The sequence below is a fragment of the Dendropsophus ebraccatus genome, chromosome 5, assembly GCF_027789765.1.
Source record: "Dendropsophus ebraccatus isolate aDenEbr1 chromosome 5, aDenEbr1.pat, whole genome shotgun sequence".
Lineage (NCBI taxonomy): Eukaryota > Metazoa > Chordata > Amphibia > Anura > Hylidae > Dendropsophus > Dendropsophus ebraccatus.
In genome coordinates, this window is record NC_091458.1 from 140,490,970 (window position 1) to 140,508,753 (window position 17,784).

At 44.4% G+C, this 17,784-nt stretch overlaps 1 long non-coding RNA gene across 1 annotated transcript; it reads left to right on the forward strand.

Moving 5' to 3' along the window:
* Positions 1-6,054: 6,054 nt before the first annotated feature.
* LOC138793861 (uncharacterized) lies at positions 6,055-17,410 on the forward strand. Its single transcript, XR_011363366.1, has 4 exons — positions 6,055-6,113; positions 6,291-6,392; positions 10,271-10,337; positions 17,295-17,410. It is a non-coding gene; the product is annotated as an uncharacterized lncRNA (long non-coding RNA).
* Positions 17,411-17,784: the final 374 nt, after the last annotated feature.

Here is a 17,784-nt window from a genome sequence, read left to right on the forward strand (position 1 = left end):
TGGTCATCATTTTCGGACGTCTTTTGCAAACAGCGGACGTTTTTTATTAGTTGTTCACACACAGTTTTTCTTTTGTCACCGTTCTTTTTCCGTTTTACTATTAAATTCAATGGACTTTTTAATTAGGCCGCAACCAAAGGGCAATTAGTCACTAAACAAGAATAATGTACCAACAGCTGTCATTGCAAGGGGAGGCCAGACAGCTAAATGATGTCCGTTATTTTAGACTCAAAATTACGGACGTCATTTTAAACAGAGCTTAAAAAACGTTGTGTGAACACAGCCTTAATTATACTTGCATTTGACCCTACTGACTTTCTGGTATTGCTTTTATTTTATCCCATTGTAAGTAACTATCACCAATGAACATAAATAAATCAGCATTTATGTATTTATTATCACAGTTTACCAAGTTTATGAATTCTTATTTCCATGGTGCTGGAAAGTCCTGTACACTTTTTCAATTGTTTTCTTTCTTTAACTTAATATAACTCAGGCTATGTTCCTACTACAGTATCAAAGCAAGACAAGGCTGCCATCTTGTAAGATTGATCATTGATTATTATTTGCAGCCATCAATGTTATGAGGTGGACACCTTTCCCTGCTAAGATTCCATAGTGGAAATCAGGTTAAATACTTAAATCTCCTATTTATTTCAAAGGGGCTCGCTACTTAAATCGAGCATTTGAGTATTAAAAAATACTTGACTTGGGTAACTTATGGTGCGTTTACACAGAGAGATTTATCTGACAGATTTTTGAAGCCAAAGCTAGGAATGGATTTAAAAAGAGGAGAAATTGAGAAATCTCAGTCTTTCCTTTATGACATGTTCCCTGTTTATAGTCTGTTCCTGGCTTTGGCTTCAAAGATCTGTCAGATAAATCTCTCTGTGTAAACGCACCATAACATTTGAGTATTTTGGTGCTCGTTTATCTCTAGTGGTCGTTTATCTCTATTACCTAGGCTGAATCCCAGAATTCCAGGCGGTCCCTGGATGTCTCCTTCTTCGGCACCAGTAGTGAACTATAATAGGTCCTTTTTAGGCGGTAGCCCGGGGCCCTGAGCTCCTGGGGGGCCCATGGCTACCCAAAAAGACTTATAATTTCAGTAGTGTATTGTCTCCTGGCTACAGTTCTGCCATGATTTGCAAAAAATTGCTGCTTTTTTACAGCAATTTTGCACAAATCAGGTAATCATGACATTATCTATCTATCCTGTACTATGCACACCACACTAGTGTTGTCATAGTAACAGTGGGGTAAGGGGCCCAGACTTAGTGAACTGCCCGGGGCCTATGGTAAAGTTAATCCGCCCCTGTTCGGCACGGACCATGAAAACAAATCATATATGGAAGGTCTGGCTAGGTTGGAGTTTGATCGAACATAGCTTTTTCAGATGTTCGATCATCTCTAGTGGTTGGTAACCAAGACAATGAGCTGTCAACAATGGGAGAAAAGAGCAGCAGATCAGGAGAAGGGGACAAGTTTGTTAAATGATTGTATTTACAAAAATATTTACTGTGATGAGTCCTACGAGTAAAAGTATATGTTATTTGAGATGAGAATCAGCCAAATGTTTAATGTTTGGTGGAAGAGGAATGGCTTGGGTTTTTTATTGCTGTGTTATTACTTAGGAAATATATACTGTGAAATTCAGTGTGAAAGCAAAGAAACTTTACTAGGAAACAGAACTCAATGGTAAAGGAAGACATCTGTGTAACAGCAGCTGCCCACACCATGATGACAGGGGGGACCCCAGTATGATATCTAGTATAGCAAAATACTAAAAGAATAAAATCCCAATGAGGCTGCTGCACTTCCTACAATAACAACCCGTGCCAGGGTGACAGGCTCCCGACCCCCAGCTAGATCCCCTTATACTGACCTCATCCCGCCGAGTCCCGCTGCCGGAGCCGGTCCCGGGACGGAGATATCCGGGTGAGAAGCCGGCACGCGCTGTGGAGGTAGGTCCGGCGTCCATAGAGAAGGAATGGAGCCAGACTCATCTCTGCATGGATTCTCATAGAGAATGAATGGAGCCGGACCTATCTCCACAGACATGACTTCTGTATAGTAGTAAGTTAAGGCCCTATTCACACATCCTGTTCCTGTCCGCAATTGCAGATCTGCAGAAAAATAGGACCAATGTATTTTAATGGACCCATACACACATCCGTGTTGTGTACTGGGCTGCAATCCGTTCCGCAAAAAAAAAAGGACAGGCCCTAGTATGGACAGTAACTGACACACCCAATACAACTCTATGGGGTCCGTATTTTACGGATGCAATACGGATGCAATACGGATGAAAATTTGCGGATTGCTTACGGATTCAAAATTGCGGATTGGAAAATATACTGACGTGTGAATAGACCCTAAGGGTATAAACCCACACACCGTATATGCAGCGTATTTACTGCTGCGATACGCAGCAAATACGCAGCAAACACGCAGCAAATACGCAGCAAATACGCAGCAGATTAGATCTAAATAACTGAACACAACATCAAATCTTTACCATCACATCTGCTGCGTATTTGCTGCGTTTTTGCTGCGTATATGGTGTGTGGGTTTATACCCTTAGGGTGCCTTCACACCTACCGACTCTCAGCGTTAATAACGCTGCAAGTCGGCTAGGTCCTGGCAGATCACTGTCAGTACATATACGCAGCGGTCTGAACGACCGCTGCGTGTATGTAAATCTGCTGGCTGCTTAACCCCTTCTGATGCCGGGCGCCTCCCGCTCCACTCTGTATACATACCTCCTCGCTCCACGGGGTCCCGGCGTCCTGCTCTCGCGCCCGGCCAATCAGTGTTTTGCCCTGCCGCAGCCACTGATTGGCCGGGCGGGAGAGCAGGACGCCGGGACCCCGTGGAGCGAGGAGGCAATGTATACAGAGCTGAGCGGGAGGCGGCCGGCCGGCATCAGAAGGGGTTAAGCAGCCGGCAGATTTACATACACGCAACGGTCGTTCAGACCGCTGCGTGTATGTACTGACAGTGATCTGCCAGGACCTAGCCGACTTGCAGCGTTATTAACGCTGCGAGTCGGTAGGTGTGAAGGCACACTTAGGCTGGGTTTACACACAGTATATTTCAGGCAGTATTTGGTCCTCATGTCAGGTCCTCATAGCAACCAAAACCAGGAGTGGATTAAAAACACAGAAAGGCTCTGTCCACATAATGATGAAATTGAGTGGATGGCCGCCATATAACGGTAAATAACTGCCATTATTTCAATACAACAGCCGTTGTTTTAAGATAACAGCAAATATTTGCGATCAAATGACGGCCATCCACTCAAATACAAGATTATGTGAACAGAGCCTTTCTGTGCTTTCAATCCACTCCTGGTTTTGGTTGCTATGAGGACCTGACATGAGGACCAAATACAGCCTCAAATATACTGTGTGTGAACCCAGCCTTAAGCTGATTTTGACATTTTTTCATGCAGACAAAGCTGACGGTTGCTGTGGTAAAGGGAGTGGACGTTTCCATAGCAACCAAAATGTCTGGCATCAGCTTCAGCTTCATATGGAAGTTTCCGCCTCAGCACAATGACAGGCACTAGAGATGAGCAAATCTACAGTAGGAACAAAGCGAAACGCTTTATTCCTATCGGGATTCTGCTCATCAGGCTGCAGGCTGCACAGCTTCCTGACGCTCCTCCCACGGTATTCTTTCCAGCCTGACACAGTGCTCTCTGCTGCCACCTCTGTCTGTGTCAGGAACTGTCCAGAGCAGGAGAAGTTTTCTTTTTTTTAATAACTGAAGGTTTATTAAGGTTTTTGCATATAAACAATAAAGACAATAACAACGAAATGCAAGAGCAGTGCAGGAAAAACTGCAAGTCATAAAATCGAAGCATCTCGGAAACCACAAACATTGGGAGAACACAAACAATAGACCCAGATGATAGTGGGGGACATAACAAAAACAAACACAGACGACAAAAAGATCAGGGAGAAGGAAGGAGGGAGGTAGGAAAAAAGGGGGGGGGGAGGTGTCTAGATTGAGTCAGGTGTAGCCCAAGTCCGCACAATAAGCATCCCAAGGGGCCCAAATTACCTCGAAGGAAGCTACCCTGTTATTCAGTCTAGCCGTAAGCGACTCCATCGTCCTCATCTCCTTAATTCTGGCCACCAGATCAGCCATGGAAGGGGGAAGTACCGACTTCCATTGTCTGGCAATCAGCGTCTTGGCAGCGGTCAGCATTTGCAGAAGTAGCTTAGTAGGCTTTTTCCCTATAGTTTTAGGGGTCAGATCAAGGAGACAGGACAATGGGTCTAGGGGGAAGGGACATTTCAAAACTACTGCAACCATAGCACAGGTCGCGGACCAGAATGGCTGTATACCTGAACATCCCCAAAATATGTGATACAGAGATCCCACCACTGCATTACAACGCCAGCACAAGGGAGAGATGGACCCATTTAGCTTGTGTAATAATTCGGGGGTGTGATACCAGAACATAAGTAACTTATACTGAGTTTCCTTATAAGTGACACAAGGAGACGACTTGGCAGCTCGCTCCCAAATGATCCCCCAACACTCCGGAGAGATCGGCTTAGCCAGTATCGTCTCCCATTTAGCCATATAAGCATGGCGGACTGGTGAGCCATCCAAAGGTGAGCCCAAGATTTTGTAAATATCCGAGATAAGGCCCTTCATGCCCGGTCCCGCTCTAGCTAGTTGCTCAAAACTCGTGGGCCTAGAGACCTTGGTGGTATCAAGTTGCGACATCATGAAATGGTGGAGCTGTATATATGTATACCGTTCAGAAATAGGGAGAGCACGCTTCTCGTAGAGGTCCTCGAAAGAGAGCAGAGCTCGCAGGAGAAGTTTTCTATGAGGATTTGCTACTGCTCTGGACGGTTTATGACATGGACAGAAGTGGCAGCAGAGAGCACTGTGTCAGACTGGAAAGAATACACCGCTTCCTGCAGGACATACAGCAGCTGATAAGTACTGGAAGACTGGAGATTTTTAAATAGAAGTAAATGACAAATCTATATAACTTTTTGACACCAGTGGATTTAAAAGAAATATTTTTTTTGCAAGAGTATCCCTACAAAAGAAGCACCTGCCTTAGCATTTCTCTCCCTCTTCTCAGGAGACTTTATAGTAAGTCTATTTAGCCTGTCTTCTGCAGTGAGCCAGAGATCACAGCAAGCAAAAGTTTTGATACGTCTCACATAAAACCGCAGATTGCTAGATTTATGGGACTGCATCGAGGCATTTACAGCACCAAACCTTAAGTACAAGTATACAGAGTTTTATCAAATAATTTCTGTTCTTGCACTTGGAGGTGGTCGGGAAGATTAGGTGGTAATATTTGCAGATGGATCAGGATTGTGAATGAGCGCAGACGTATTTCGGTACAGTGGCAGCCTTGTCAGGGGATGGCAGGTGAAAATTAATGTAGACAAATGTAAAATTATGGACCTCGACATAGTAATAGCCACTTCCCCATTAAAGTCTACGCAAATGGGCAAATCTAAGATACGCCATGTGTCTCTGGCTGTGGATTGGAATAAAACCATAAATTCCCTTGCTGGAAACATAATTTAAGTCCTCTATATTACCATGCGGTGATTTGTTGATTCCTGCTCTTTCTTTGGTGATGTTATTTGCGACCAGGTAACAGGTTAAATTGCTTTATGTCGGCATTCAGACAATTGGTTTATCTTGTCAAATGAAAATAATATTGCGGTTTTGGTACATTCCTATCTCTAATGTATGTATCTTTTTAATTAATTTTTGGGCTCCCGTCTACTGCAATTGCCAGCAGCAGGGTCACAGCATGCTCCACTCCTTTTTTTAAATGCAAAATGGAAATAAAAAGGATGGAAAAAAAAATCAAAGTTTTCCTAAAAGGAAAAGTTCATATACTCACCATTTTCCTTTATTGTATCAATGCATCCTAAATTAAAGGGATATTCTACGGGTTGGGCATAAAATAAAGGGGTATTCCAGTCTGGTAAAATACATGTTAAAACATCCCCGCCCTCCTGGAGACTAACAATTTATTCCCTACTTGTTATTATCTTTTCAGTCTTCTTCCTCCAGTTCTGAGCTGCTGCTTTCTACTAAAAACACTGAAAACTGTGAGGGTAAGGGTCCTATTACACAGCCCGATCATAAAGTGTAAACGAGCACCAATCTGCTCATTTACTGAGCAATTACACTGGCTGACTATCAGGCAGTGAGGGCTGCACAGACATTGTCATGCCTTTACTGTAAAATAATATCATATTAACTTATCTCACCACTTTCCCTGTTGTCCTCAGGCCTTCCTTGGTCTCTGCCTTCTGTTCTGGTCTCTACACTGACAGGTCACTGGCTGATCAGCCAATCACTGGCCATGGCCTAGCAGGGAGCCAGAGCCTAAGGTAATAAGAACCAATTGCAAACTTTCTTAACTTTAAATTACCTAATGTTTTAGATATAGTTATAGAGATGAGCATACCCTTTTTAAGGTCAGTATGATTACAACAATACCAAAGGTGTATTTTTTTATGATGTATTATTTTTTATAAATTAAAATTTAAAAATTTAAAATTTCCCTGTTCTGATCTTTTTTTTAAACTTTTCTACCTATGTACCTAGTTATTATTTTTTTTTTTTACTGTAGTTGTAATATAGATGGGACTTTCCAAATGCTTTTTATTTACTTTATATTGGCGATAAAATTGTTAACTTTTTAAGTTTATTATTATTATTATTTTTCAATAAATCAAGAAACTAACTGACTATACTAAATGACAAACTGGTACAGTAAATATTAGCAGAGGACGCTGTCTGTGAGGGCTTTTTTATTTTCAAAATAGGAAAAGAGGGTGATATGAATTTTGTAAAAAAATTTATGGAGGGATTTTTAAAATCTGTAAAACATTTTTTTTTTAAATTTTTGTTTTCATAGCGGACTTTTATGACCAACCGCCGCAGAACTACAGCCGTAGATTTGCGGGGTGGAACATAGCATTATTTGCTATGGGATCCCGGCTGGAGCGTACACACATCGTATACGCTCCGGCCGGTTCCCATATGGCGCCGCAAACAACTGACAGGTCCATTATTTGCGGACGGAATTCAATGAATTCCGCCCGCAGAAGGACCTGTCAGTTCACACAGTGAAGCGAGCGGCTCCGGCCACTTGCTTCACTCTGTGCTATGGGAAGCTCTGATGCGGGCGCGCTCAGATGCGCCCGCATCACAGCTCCACGGAGGAAAGATCATCCGGCCAGTCCTGAAGGACCGGCCGTGATGATCCGGGCTGAGATCGGCCTTTCCGTGACCTGGCCGGAGTCACGGAATGGCCGGTCTCATACGTAGTGTGAACATAGCCTTACACTGTTTAAAAGGGTTGTCCAGGGAACTCAACAGATCTTAAGCCTTCTGCTCCTCAGAACCCAATACTGTATTTCCACATTTTGAAAGTGTATCCTCCAAGATGGGAGCAGGAAGGTGCATATCCCGATCATTGTGTGCAAAACCATGCCCACATGTAATATCCAATAGCTGCACAATGTCATGTTGCAGTGGCCATGATTGTATACATCCACTCTTCTCTAAAATCGTGGCCGCCTCAAAATCAGTGACATTTTGCAGCTGTTGGACGCTGTGTGCGGCCTTGGTTTCGTACACAATGATCGGGATGTATACCTCCCCCCTCTGGTCTTGGATACACTTTGAAAAGATACAATTTACACCAAAATGTTAGAAAATAAAAACAAGAAAAAAAGAGCCCTCAAACAGTTCCGTAGATGGTCACTACAATGAAGTGAATCGCTTCATTCCTATCGAGATTCTGCTCATCAGAAAGCTCGCAGCATGAAATCCGCTGCGAATGTGGTATTTGTAAATGCACCCTTAAGCAAAAAAGGAAAAATTAAAAAAAAGGATAATAATAATAATAATAATAGTTTAATATTGTAAGCTCAGTGACCTGCCTACAGAGGACTGATCTGCAATCAGAGACACTGGCTGACAGGGGGCCGGGCAGCATTTATTATTCATGAAGAAGAGGAAGGAGGAAGGAGTGGTGACACTTCATTACAGTAGAAGACGTGAGATAGTTCATAATCCGCTGCATGGAAAATTACCAAAAAGCCCCATACTCACTAGAGGACTGCAAGCTACAGCACACTGTCAGCACCTTAGGTACTGACAGATTCCCTTTAAGCAAAAAACACTAGTTTTTTGCTAAAGCACTGATAAATCCTCCCCTTATGTTTGTTGTTTTACCTTGGTTTTCCAAGAATGATTGCTTTACAGTAATACCTCTGTTCTCAAACTTAATCAGTTCTGGAAGACCCAGCAGTTCAAGAACCGAGAAGTGTGTTCCCATATGGAACAAAATATAAATGTCTTTAATTGTTTTTTTACACTCCATGGGTCAGATGCAAAGCGTCTTTTCCACAGAGTGTAACGACTATGAGTAAGTAGTGGTGCATCTTGCACAACTACTTACTGTAAAGGAGCGGGGATTACCCTCATTAAAGGAATCTCTGCTCCTTTACAGTTGGTTCCCCACAGTGGAGGCAGAGAGAGAGGCAGGAGCGGACAGCTATTTAAACTTGCCGCTCCGCCTTCCCTTCCTACTGCAGGGAACAGCTACTCCAGCAAGTTCAAACAGCCGCACGCTCCTGCCTCTCTCTCTCTGCCTCCTCTGCAGGGAACACCTATTTAGAGTGGGGGTTTTCTGAGGGGAATCCTGGCCCTAAATGGGTGTTCCCCACAGCCAAGGCAGAGAGAGAGGCAGGAGCAGTGGCTGTTTAAATTTGCTGGAGGAGCTGTTCCCTGCCATGGTGGGGTGGCTGCTTGAATTCAGTGCCGCCGTCAGGCATTGGAAGGGGATAGCAGAGGCCCCAGTGACGAGTCCCATGAGGTCGGAAAGGTCAGTGGAGGTAAGCCCAGGGAGAAGCAGCAGCCGTGGCCGGTGTATGCTCTGGCCGGCAGCTGCTGGACCAGTGAGCGGCGGCTGGCCAGGGCTTGAGGAGGGTGGCCTAAAGAAGGGTCCAGGGGCTGGAGGAGCTGTTCCCCACAGTCGGGAGAAGCAAGGGTGGCGTGGCAAGTTTAAATGGCCACCTACTCCTGTTTAGAGTGGGGATTCCCCTCATAATGAGGGGGATTCCTGCTCCTGTAACCTTGGCGTTTCCCGAACAACTCAATAACTGTCAGCTGAACATTCTCCCCTGATTATGTTCGGATACAAAACAATGTTAAAGTACCGAACAAAATTGTTTATGTTTGTGTATTTTATATCACTTCTCGTCCAGACAAATGCCCAGCATTGCTTCTACATGTTAGGATGTACATAATTATATAACTCAGGAAAACGCCACCTGCAGGAGGCATAATAATTACTGTTAGAGAGAAAGTGTAGGGAGCTGGGTTCCTCTTTGCTGCCAAGTAGTGTTAAGTGAGCATGCTCGGATACTGCTCGAATCATTGAGCCGTCAGTTATAGCTCCTAACAATCTAATTCGGACTTTTTGTTTAAATTTTTTGGATATTTCTCAACTACAGGCAATCTCCAACACACTTGCCATAAGCTATCTCCAAAATATACAAAATGTAACCAGGCACTCTCTGCTCTCAAGTAGTGGTCACCTGTTAAAAATGCTCTATTTCCATCCGGCTCGTCACTGGAATCAAGCTCTTCAGCATTGAAAAATGCTTGACTCGAGTATTTTACTACTTGCTCAACTCTACTGTGAGCTTTATTATGTGAACATTCTCTCTACTAAAATTGTGTCTTATGGGACTATTAGGGGTGGTGTGTGTAATACAACACTTCCAACAATTCGTTATTTGCACAAACATTTTTTTTACTTTTCTTGTGTTTTGCGCAAAAATTGAGAGCAAAAATTGTCGGTGTTACACAAAACCGCTAGAGTTGACGTTTCACTCTAGTTTTCTAGTGAGAGTCCTGATAAATCCCCCCTTATGTTTCTCGTTTTACCTTGGTATTCCATGAACGATTACTTTATTTTCTATCACTACTTGTCTAGACAAATGGCCAGCGTTGCTTCTACATGTTAAGATACACATAATAATATAGCTCAGAAAATGCCACCTGCAGGAGGCATAATAATTACTGCGGGAATCTCTTCCCTACAAATAATAGCTTAGCATCTCATGTTTCGCATGAATAATATTACGGCTTTTGAAGCTGAACTTTTAAACAAAATCTGCAGCGAACGTCTGGTGGTTATTGATGCAAAATATCTTTCCAGGGATAAATGCAACTTTTCATTATCTTTCAGCCAAACAAAGAACAACAAATTCAGCAGGAGCCAAATGTCTGGTACCTTTCTAGTATCCAAACACAAGGTAATAAAACCAGAAATGTAGTTTGTAACAGATCTGTGCCTCACACTCGACTTAAGTGTATCTCTGTGTGCCATAATTGTGTAATGACCCAGCTAGAGAAGGATATGACCCTTAAACAGATCCAGACATATAATCCTTTACCCCTTGCTGGCTGTCGGCAGTCAAGCTGTTATTGTTAGGCATTGAACAGAGGAGTGTCCTGCCTTTAAGGTGTGAAGATGAACAGCTCTAGGTCCGGATTCTGGCTATAATTTGCAAGGTGTATAGCGAGAGAGACTTTGGGAAGAACTGAACTGTAACCCAGCTGTGATCCTTCTGTGAGATACAAATGTCTAGAAATAAATAACTGCAGCATTTCAAGTTAAAACATGTCTGAGCCGTGGAGGCAATGTATGTAATGCTGCTTAGGGGACAAGGGATATGAAACATAGGAGGGCAAGGAGAGATACTGGAAGAAGGGAGAGATGGTGGAAGACGGGAGAGATGGTGGGAGAAGAGAGGGATATAGTGGGAGAGGTGAGAGATGGTGAGAGAAGGGAGGGATAGTGGAAGAAAGGAGAGATGGTGGAAGAAGGAAGGCATAGCGGGAGAAGGGAGAGATAGTGGGAGATGGGAGGGATACTGGAAGAATGGAGATATAGTGGAAGAAGGGAGAGATGGTGAGAGAAGGGAGGGATAGTGGGAGAAGAAAGAGATGGTGGAAGAAGGGAGTGATGGTGGGAGAAGGGAGTAATAGTGGGAGAAGGGAGGGATAGTGGGAGAAGGGAGAGATGGTGGAAGAAGGGAGAGATTGTGGGAGAAGAGAGGGATATAGTGGGAGAGGTGAGAGATGGTGAGAGAAGGGAGGGATAGTGGAAGAAGGGAGAGATGGTGGAAGAAGGGAGAGATTGTGGGAGAAGAGAGGGATATAGTGGGAGAGGTGAGAGATGGTGAGAGAAGGGAGGGATAGTGGAAGAAGGGAGAGATGGTGGAAGAAGGGAGGCATAGCGGGAGAAGGGAGAGATAGTGGGAGAAGGGAGGGATAGCGGGAGAAGGGAGGGATACTGGAAGAATGGAGATATAGTGGAAGAAGAGAGACATAGTGGAAGAAGGAAAAGATGGTGAGAGAAGGGAGGGATAGTGGGAGAAGAAAGAGATGGTGGATGAAGGGAGTGATGGTGGGAGAAGGGAGTAATAGTGGGAGAAGGGAGGGATAGTGGGAGAAGGGAGGGATAGTGGGAGAAGGGAGAGATGGTGGAAGAAGGGAGTGATAGCGGGAGAAGGGAGTGATAGTGGGAGAAGGGAGGGATAGTGGGAGAAGGGAGGGATAGCGGGAAAAGGGAGGGATACTGGAAGAATGGAGATATAGTGGAAGAAGAGAGAGATAGTGGAAGAAGGGAGAGATGGTGAGAGAAGGGAGGGATAGTGGGAGAGGTGAGAGATGGTGAGAGAAGGGAGGGATAGTGGAAGAAAGGAGAGATGGTGGAAGAAGGAAGGCATAGCGGGAGAAGGGAGAGATAGTGGGAGATAGGAGGGATACTGGAAGAATGGAGATATAGTGGAAGAAGGGAGAGATGGTGAGAGAAGGGAGGGATAGTGGGAGAAGAAAGAGATGGTGGAAGAAGGGAGTGATGGTGGGAGAAGGGAGTAATAGTGGGAGAAGGGAGGGATAGTGGGAGAAGGGAGAGATGGTGGAAGAAGGGAGAGATTGTGGGAGAAGAGAGGGATATAGTGGGAGAGGTGAGAGATGGTGAGAGAAGGGAGGGATAGTGGAAGAAGGGAGAGATGGTGGAAGAAGGGAGAGATTGTGGGAGAAGAGAGGGATATAGTGGGAGAGGTGAGAGATGGTGAGAGAAGGGAGGGATAGTGGAAGAAGGGAGAGATGGTGGAAGAAGGGAGGCATAGCGGGAGAAGGGAGAGATAGTGGGAGAAGGGAGGGATAGCGGGAGAAGGGAGGGATACTGGAAGAATGGAGATATAGTGGAAGAAGAGAGAGATAGTGGAAGAAGGGAGAGATGGTGAGAGAAGGGAGGGATAGTGGGAGAAGAAAGAGATGGTGGAAGAAGGGAGTGATGGTGGGAAAAGGGAGAGATGGTGAGAGAAGGGAAGGATAGAGGGAGAGGTGAGAGATGGTGGAGGAAGGGAGAGATAGTGGAAGAAGGGAGAGATGGTGGAAGAAGGGAGTGATAGTGGAAGAAGGGAGAGATAGTGGAAGAAGGGAGAGATGGTAAGAGAAGGGAGGGATAGTGGGAGAGGTGAGAGATGGTGGAGGAAGGGAGAGATAGTGGAAGAAGGGAGAGATGGTGAGAGAAGGGAGGGATAGTGGGAGAAGAAAGAGATGGTGGAAGAAGGGAGTGATGGTGGGAGAAGGGAGTAATAGTGGGAGAAGGGAGGGATAGTGGGAGAAGGGAGAGATGGTGGAAGAAGGGAGAGATTGTGGGAGAAGAGAGGGATATAGTGGGAGAGGTGAGAGATGGTGAGAGAAGGGAGGGATAGTGGAAGAAGGGAGAGATGGTGGAAGAAGGGAGAGATTGTGGGAGAAGAGAGGGATATAGTGGGAGAGGTGAGAGATGGTGAGAGAAGGGAGGGATAGTGGAAGAAGGGAGAGATGGTGGAAGAAGGGAGGCATAGCGGGAGAAGGGAGAGATAGTGGGAGAAGGGAGGGATAGCGGGAGAAGGGAGGGATACTGGAAGAATGGAGATATAGTGGAAGAAGAGAGAGATAGTGGAAGAAGGGAGAGATGGTGAGAGAAGGGAGGGATAGTGGGAGAAGAAAGAGATGGTGGAAGAAGGGAGTGATGGTGGGAGAAGGGAGTAATAGTGGGAGAAGGGAGGGATAGTGGGAGAAGGGAGGGATAGTGGGAGAAGGGAGAGATGGTGGAAGAAGGGAGTGATAGCGGGAGAAGGGAGTGATAGTGGGAGAAGGGAGGGATAGTGGGAGAAGGGAGTGATAGTGGGAGAAGGGAGAGATGGTGGAAGAAGGGAGAGATTGTGGGAGAAGGAAGTGATAGTGGGAGAAGGGAGTGATAGTGGGAGAAGGGAGAGATGGTGGAAGAAGGGAGTGATAGCGGGAGAAGGGAGTGATAGTGGGAGAAGGGAGGGATAGTGGGAGAAGGGAGTGATAGTGGGAGAAGGGAGGGATAGTGGGAGAAGGGAGAGATGGAAGAAGGGAGTGATAGCGGGAGAAGGAAGTGATAGTGGGAGAAGGGAGTGATGGTGGGAGAAGGGAGAGATGGTGAGAGAAGGGAGGGATAGTGGGAGAGGTGAGAGATGGTGGAGGAAGGGAGAGATAGTGGAAGAAGGGAGAGATGGTGGAAGAAGGGAGTGATAGTGGAAGAAGGGAGAGATGGTGAGAGAAGGGAAGGATAGAGGGAGAGGTGAGAGATGGTGGAGGAAGGGAGAGATAGTGGAAGAAGGGAGAGATGGTGGAAGAAGGGAGTGATAGTGGAAGAAGGGAGAGATAGTGGAAGAAGGGAGAGATGGTGAGAGAAGGGAGGGATAGTGGGAGAGGTGAGAGATGGTGGAGGAAGGGAGAGATAGTGGAAGAAGGGAGAGATGGTGAGAGAAGGGAGGGATAGTGGGAGAGGTGAGAGATGGTGGAAGAAGGGAGAGATAGTGGAAGAAGGGAGAGATGGTGGAAGAAGGGAGTGATAGTGGAAGAAGGGAGTGATAGTGGAAGAAGGGAGGGATACTGGAAGAAGGGAGTGATAGTGGAAGAAGGGGGAGACAGTGGAAGAAGGGAGAGATGGTGGAAGAAGGGAGAGATGGTGGAAGAAGGGAGAGAGTGGAAGAAGGGAGGGATACTGGAAGAAGGTAGTGATAGTGGAAGAAGGGAGAGATAGTGGATGAAGGGAGGTATACTTGAAGAAGGTAGAGATAGTGAAAGAAGGGAATTAATGTGGAAGAAGGGAGGGATAGTGAAAGAAGGGAGGGATACTTGAAGAAGGTAGAGATAGTGGAAGAAGGGAATTAATGTGGAAGAAGAGAGGGATAGTGAAAGAAGGGAGGGATACTAGATAAAGGAAATTAAAGTGGAAGAGGGGAATGATACTAGATGAAGACTTTACCAAGACTCTGCTGATTGCTGAAATCTATTATGGGATACCATAGGCTCCATGTCCCTGGTACCCAGTTGTATTAGTGATTCCCACTACATCTTTTTAGTAAAAAAAAAGCCTCTTTTTTTTTACATAGTAACATAGTTAATAAGGTTGAAAAAAGAAAAGAGTCCATCAAGTTCTACCTACAGAAACCCTACTGTGTTGATCCAGAGAAAGGCAAAAACCCCTATGAGGCATACGCTAGTTGCTCCATCACAGGAAAATAAAATACTTCCCAACTCCAATATGGCAATCACAATAATTCCTGGATCAGCGTTCTATCACATGTAATCTAGTGTCCAGAAGGGCCAGTTCACACTGAGCAAGAACGGTAGAAGGGCCAGTTCACACTGAGCAAGAACGGTGGAATTCCTGCAGTGTCTGTATGGGAGGAAGCGCGCGCCTCCGCTCCCTCCATTGCCTGCTCTCCCTTCGCTCCCTTACTTCTTTGCTCAAATCCCCTAGATCATGCTGTGTAATATGACCCTTAGTCCTCTCAGAGTTGTACAGGAAGAATTCAGAGTTTATGTTCACACAACATTTTTTTGGCTTCATTTTTGTACACCTGTCATTTTGAGGTGAATATACGGCCACAAATAAAGAACATACTCATTATTTCCAATTGTTATTGTCAAAACACAGCTCTATTTTCATCTCAAAATGAATTTTTTGACATCCCCCCCAAAAAAACAAAACTGGAGAGTGCTGCTGTTGCCGCATGCTCCATTGTTTGCAGCGCTTATTTAAATGTGGGCGCCTGCATCCAGATTCACCAGAAATGAAGATCATCCAAACGGTACGGCCAGGATGATTTTCAGTAACACCGGCTGGGTCACAAAACGGCTGGTGTTATACGCCATGTGAACATAGCCTAAGGATGGTAATAAAGCAACTTTAAGGAACATTTAGTTTTTTAAAAATAAAAAGTTATGCTAGTTGCATATCATTGTAATCGTAACGACTTGAGGAACACATACAATATATCAGTTTTACCATAGGGTGAACAGCATAAACACAACCCCCTCTGGAAAAATTAAGTCTGTCATTTCAAAGTACAATTAGTGACGCAAAAAATAAGGGCTCGTGTGGATCTGTAGGTGAAAAAATACAAGCGCTATGGCCTTTGAGAAAAAAATAAAAGCGAAAAACTGAGAATTAGCATAGACCTTAAAGTGACACTGTCACCCCCTTTTTGCATTATGACTGCTCTACACAGATGTAAAAGGTAAATTTAGCAGTTTTTATGCCCCATATTTTATATAATAGTCATGGTGCTTGTTCCAGTAAAAAGTGATCTTTTATCATCTGGGATTGGGATACCTGGACGGGGCTTCAGGTCTAGGCCCCACCCCCTCAGCAGCTATTGGTGTGGGCCGATCTAGTGGGGGTGGGGCCTAGACCTTTAGGCCTATGAGGCGATGACATCACAGGCTTGGCTAAGTGGCGCCGGGGGGCGTGGCTAGGTGGCGCTTTGCCCGTGAAGCCCCGCCCAGTCATCCCAATCCCAGATGATAAAAGATCACTTTTTACTGGAACAAGCAAAGAAAACTGCTAAATTTACCCTTTACACCTGTGTAGAGCAGTCATAATGCAAAAAGGGTGTGACAGTGTGACTTTAAGTGGTTAAGAAAAACCCTGTCCATCTGTCAGGAAAACAGGAAAACAGTTAAAAATGTTTGATGAAGAAAGAGAACAATCTTTCCAGTCTTTTTTTTTGCCAGTTTTCCACCGAAAACTATAGGGGATGGGTTATCTACTAAAAGAATTTAATAGATGTTTGCAGAGGGTAATTCTACCTTTATTTTGGAAGTCCATGCAAAAGGTTTGTTTTTGCCCAGCTGTGTAAAGTGTCAAAGAGGCGTTGCTGGGACACTGGGCTGCATTGCATCTACCAGCTTCTCCAAGCACACTCTAGGTTCATTGACTGACCGCCTCTGCCCCAACCCAGATGGGAACGACTCGTGAATAGAATTTAAAGGGCTTGTCTGGCAAGCAAAGCCATCGGCGCTGAAAACCCCATTCCTTCTTCGATGCAGGGGCGGGCTAAGTTGCATTGTCAGAGACACCATGTAGTTATTGGATATTACATGTGGGTGATTGTGACTTTTAAGATTCTCAAAATGTGAGCACCAGGGAGCAGAATACTTCAGCCAGTGAGCAGAACCCTTCAGCCGTCTTCTGCTCCCCAGACAACCCCTTGGCTATGTTCCCACTTTGGGAAAATATCAGAGAAGGTGGCCATCTTGTAACATAGATCATAATCATTATTAGTGGCCGTCTATTTAACAAGACAGCCGCCTTCTACCGATATTATTACGAAGTGGGAACAAGAGAATTAGACGGTGCTAGTAAATCCTCCCCCACTTAATGTCTTTTCACCGATTATTTCTATGTATTTTAATCAGTAGGTAGCAGACTGTATATTTCATTATCTTCAGCTCTTCACCTTATTTCATATTTGTGCAGAATTTTCATTGAATTATTGAAACATCAAGCATATCCATATCATGGAAAAGCGAAATAATTTTTGGTCTAAGGATCAATAATCATACATATTGTTATAGATTAGCGCACTGTGTGTATACCCAAAGGCCTTATCCACATGTACTGTAAATTTGTCCATAATTGCAGATCCACCATTACGGGCAAATTTAGGGCCCATTGATTTCTACTGGGCTTATCACACTATCCATAGTTTCATGGATCCACAATCTGTGGGGGGGACTGTAACTGCAGAACAATTAGCCAATAGAAGTTTACGGGATTCGCATTTTTATGCGGATGGTACAGATGTTATATTCGTGACATTTCCAAAAACAAATGGATTGTCTTAATTTAAACTTCTTCTTCTTCTTAATCATCTTCTTATTTTTTACAGATCTGCAAAAAATACGGATTGCAGATGCACTATGGATGAATTCTCTGCGGATATGCTAAAAAAGACTGAATGTGTGAACGAGGCCTAAGATGTAGAGAACTGTCTAGTTTCCCAGAGACATGTACATTATGTAAAGGTAGAAAAATAGTGGAACAAAACTAAGCAAATACCCATGTCTGTGTTGATGTGAGTGAGTGATTCCTGGCAGACAGCACCTGAACGGTAACAACATAGGGGGTCAAGTATTGTAGGAGGTCCATTATAGCATATGTGCTTCTAATGGTCTCTTCATGTTGTAACATATTGGTGTATTTAGGCATAAACTATGGATAAAAGGAACATGTCTCATGAATAATGGAGGCATTTAGTGGCTGATTTGTAAAGATGTACATAATGCATTATGCTATTAAGTACATGATGCTATGTATAGGAATAATAAGCATAATATAGCCAACCTGTGAAGTGGTTTGGAGTGATAGTAGCCCACTCA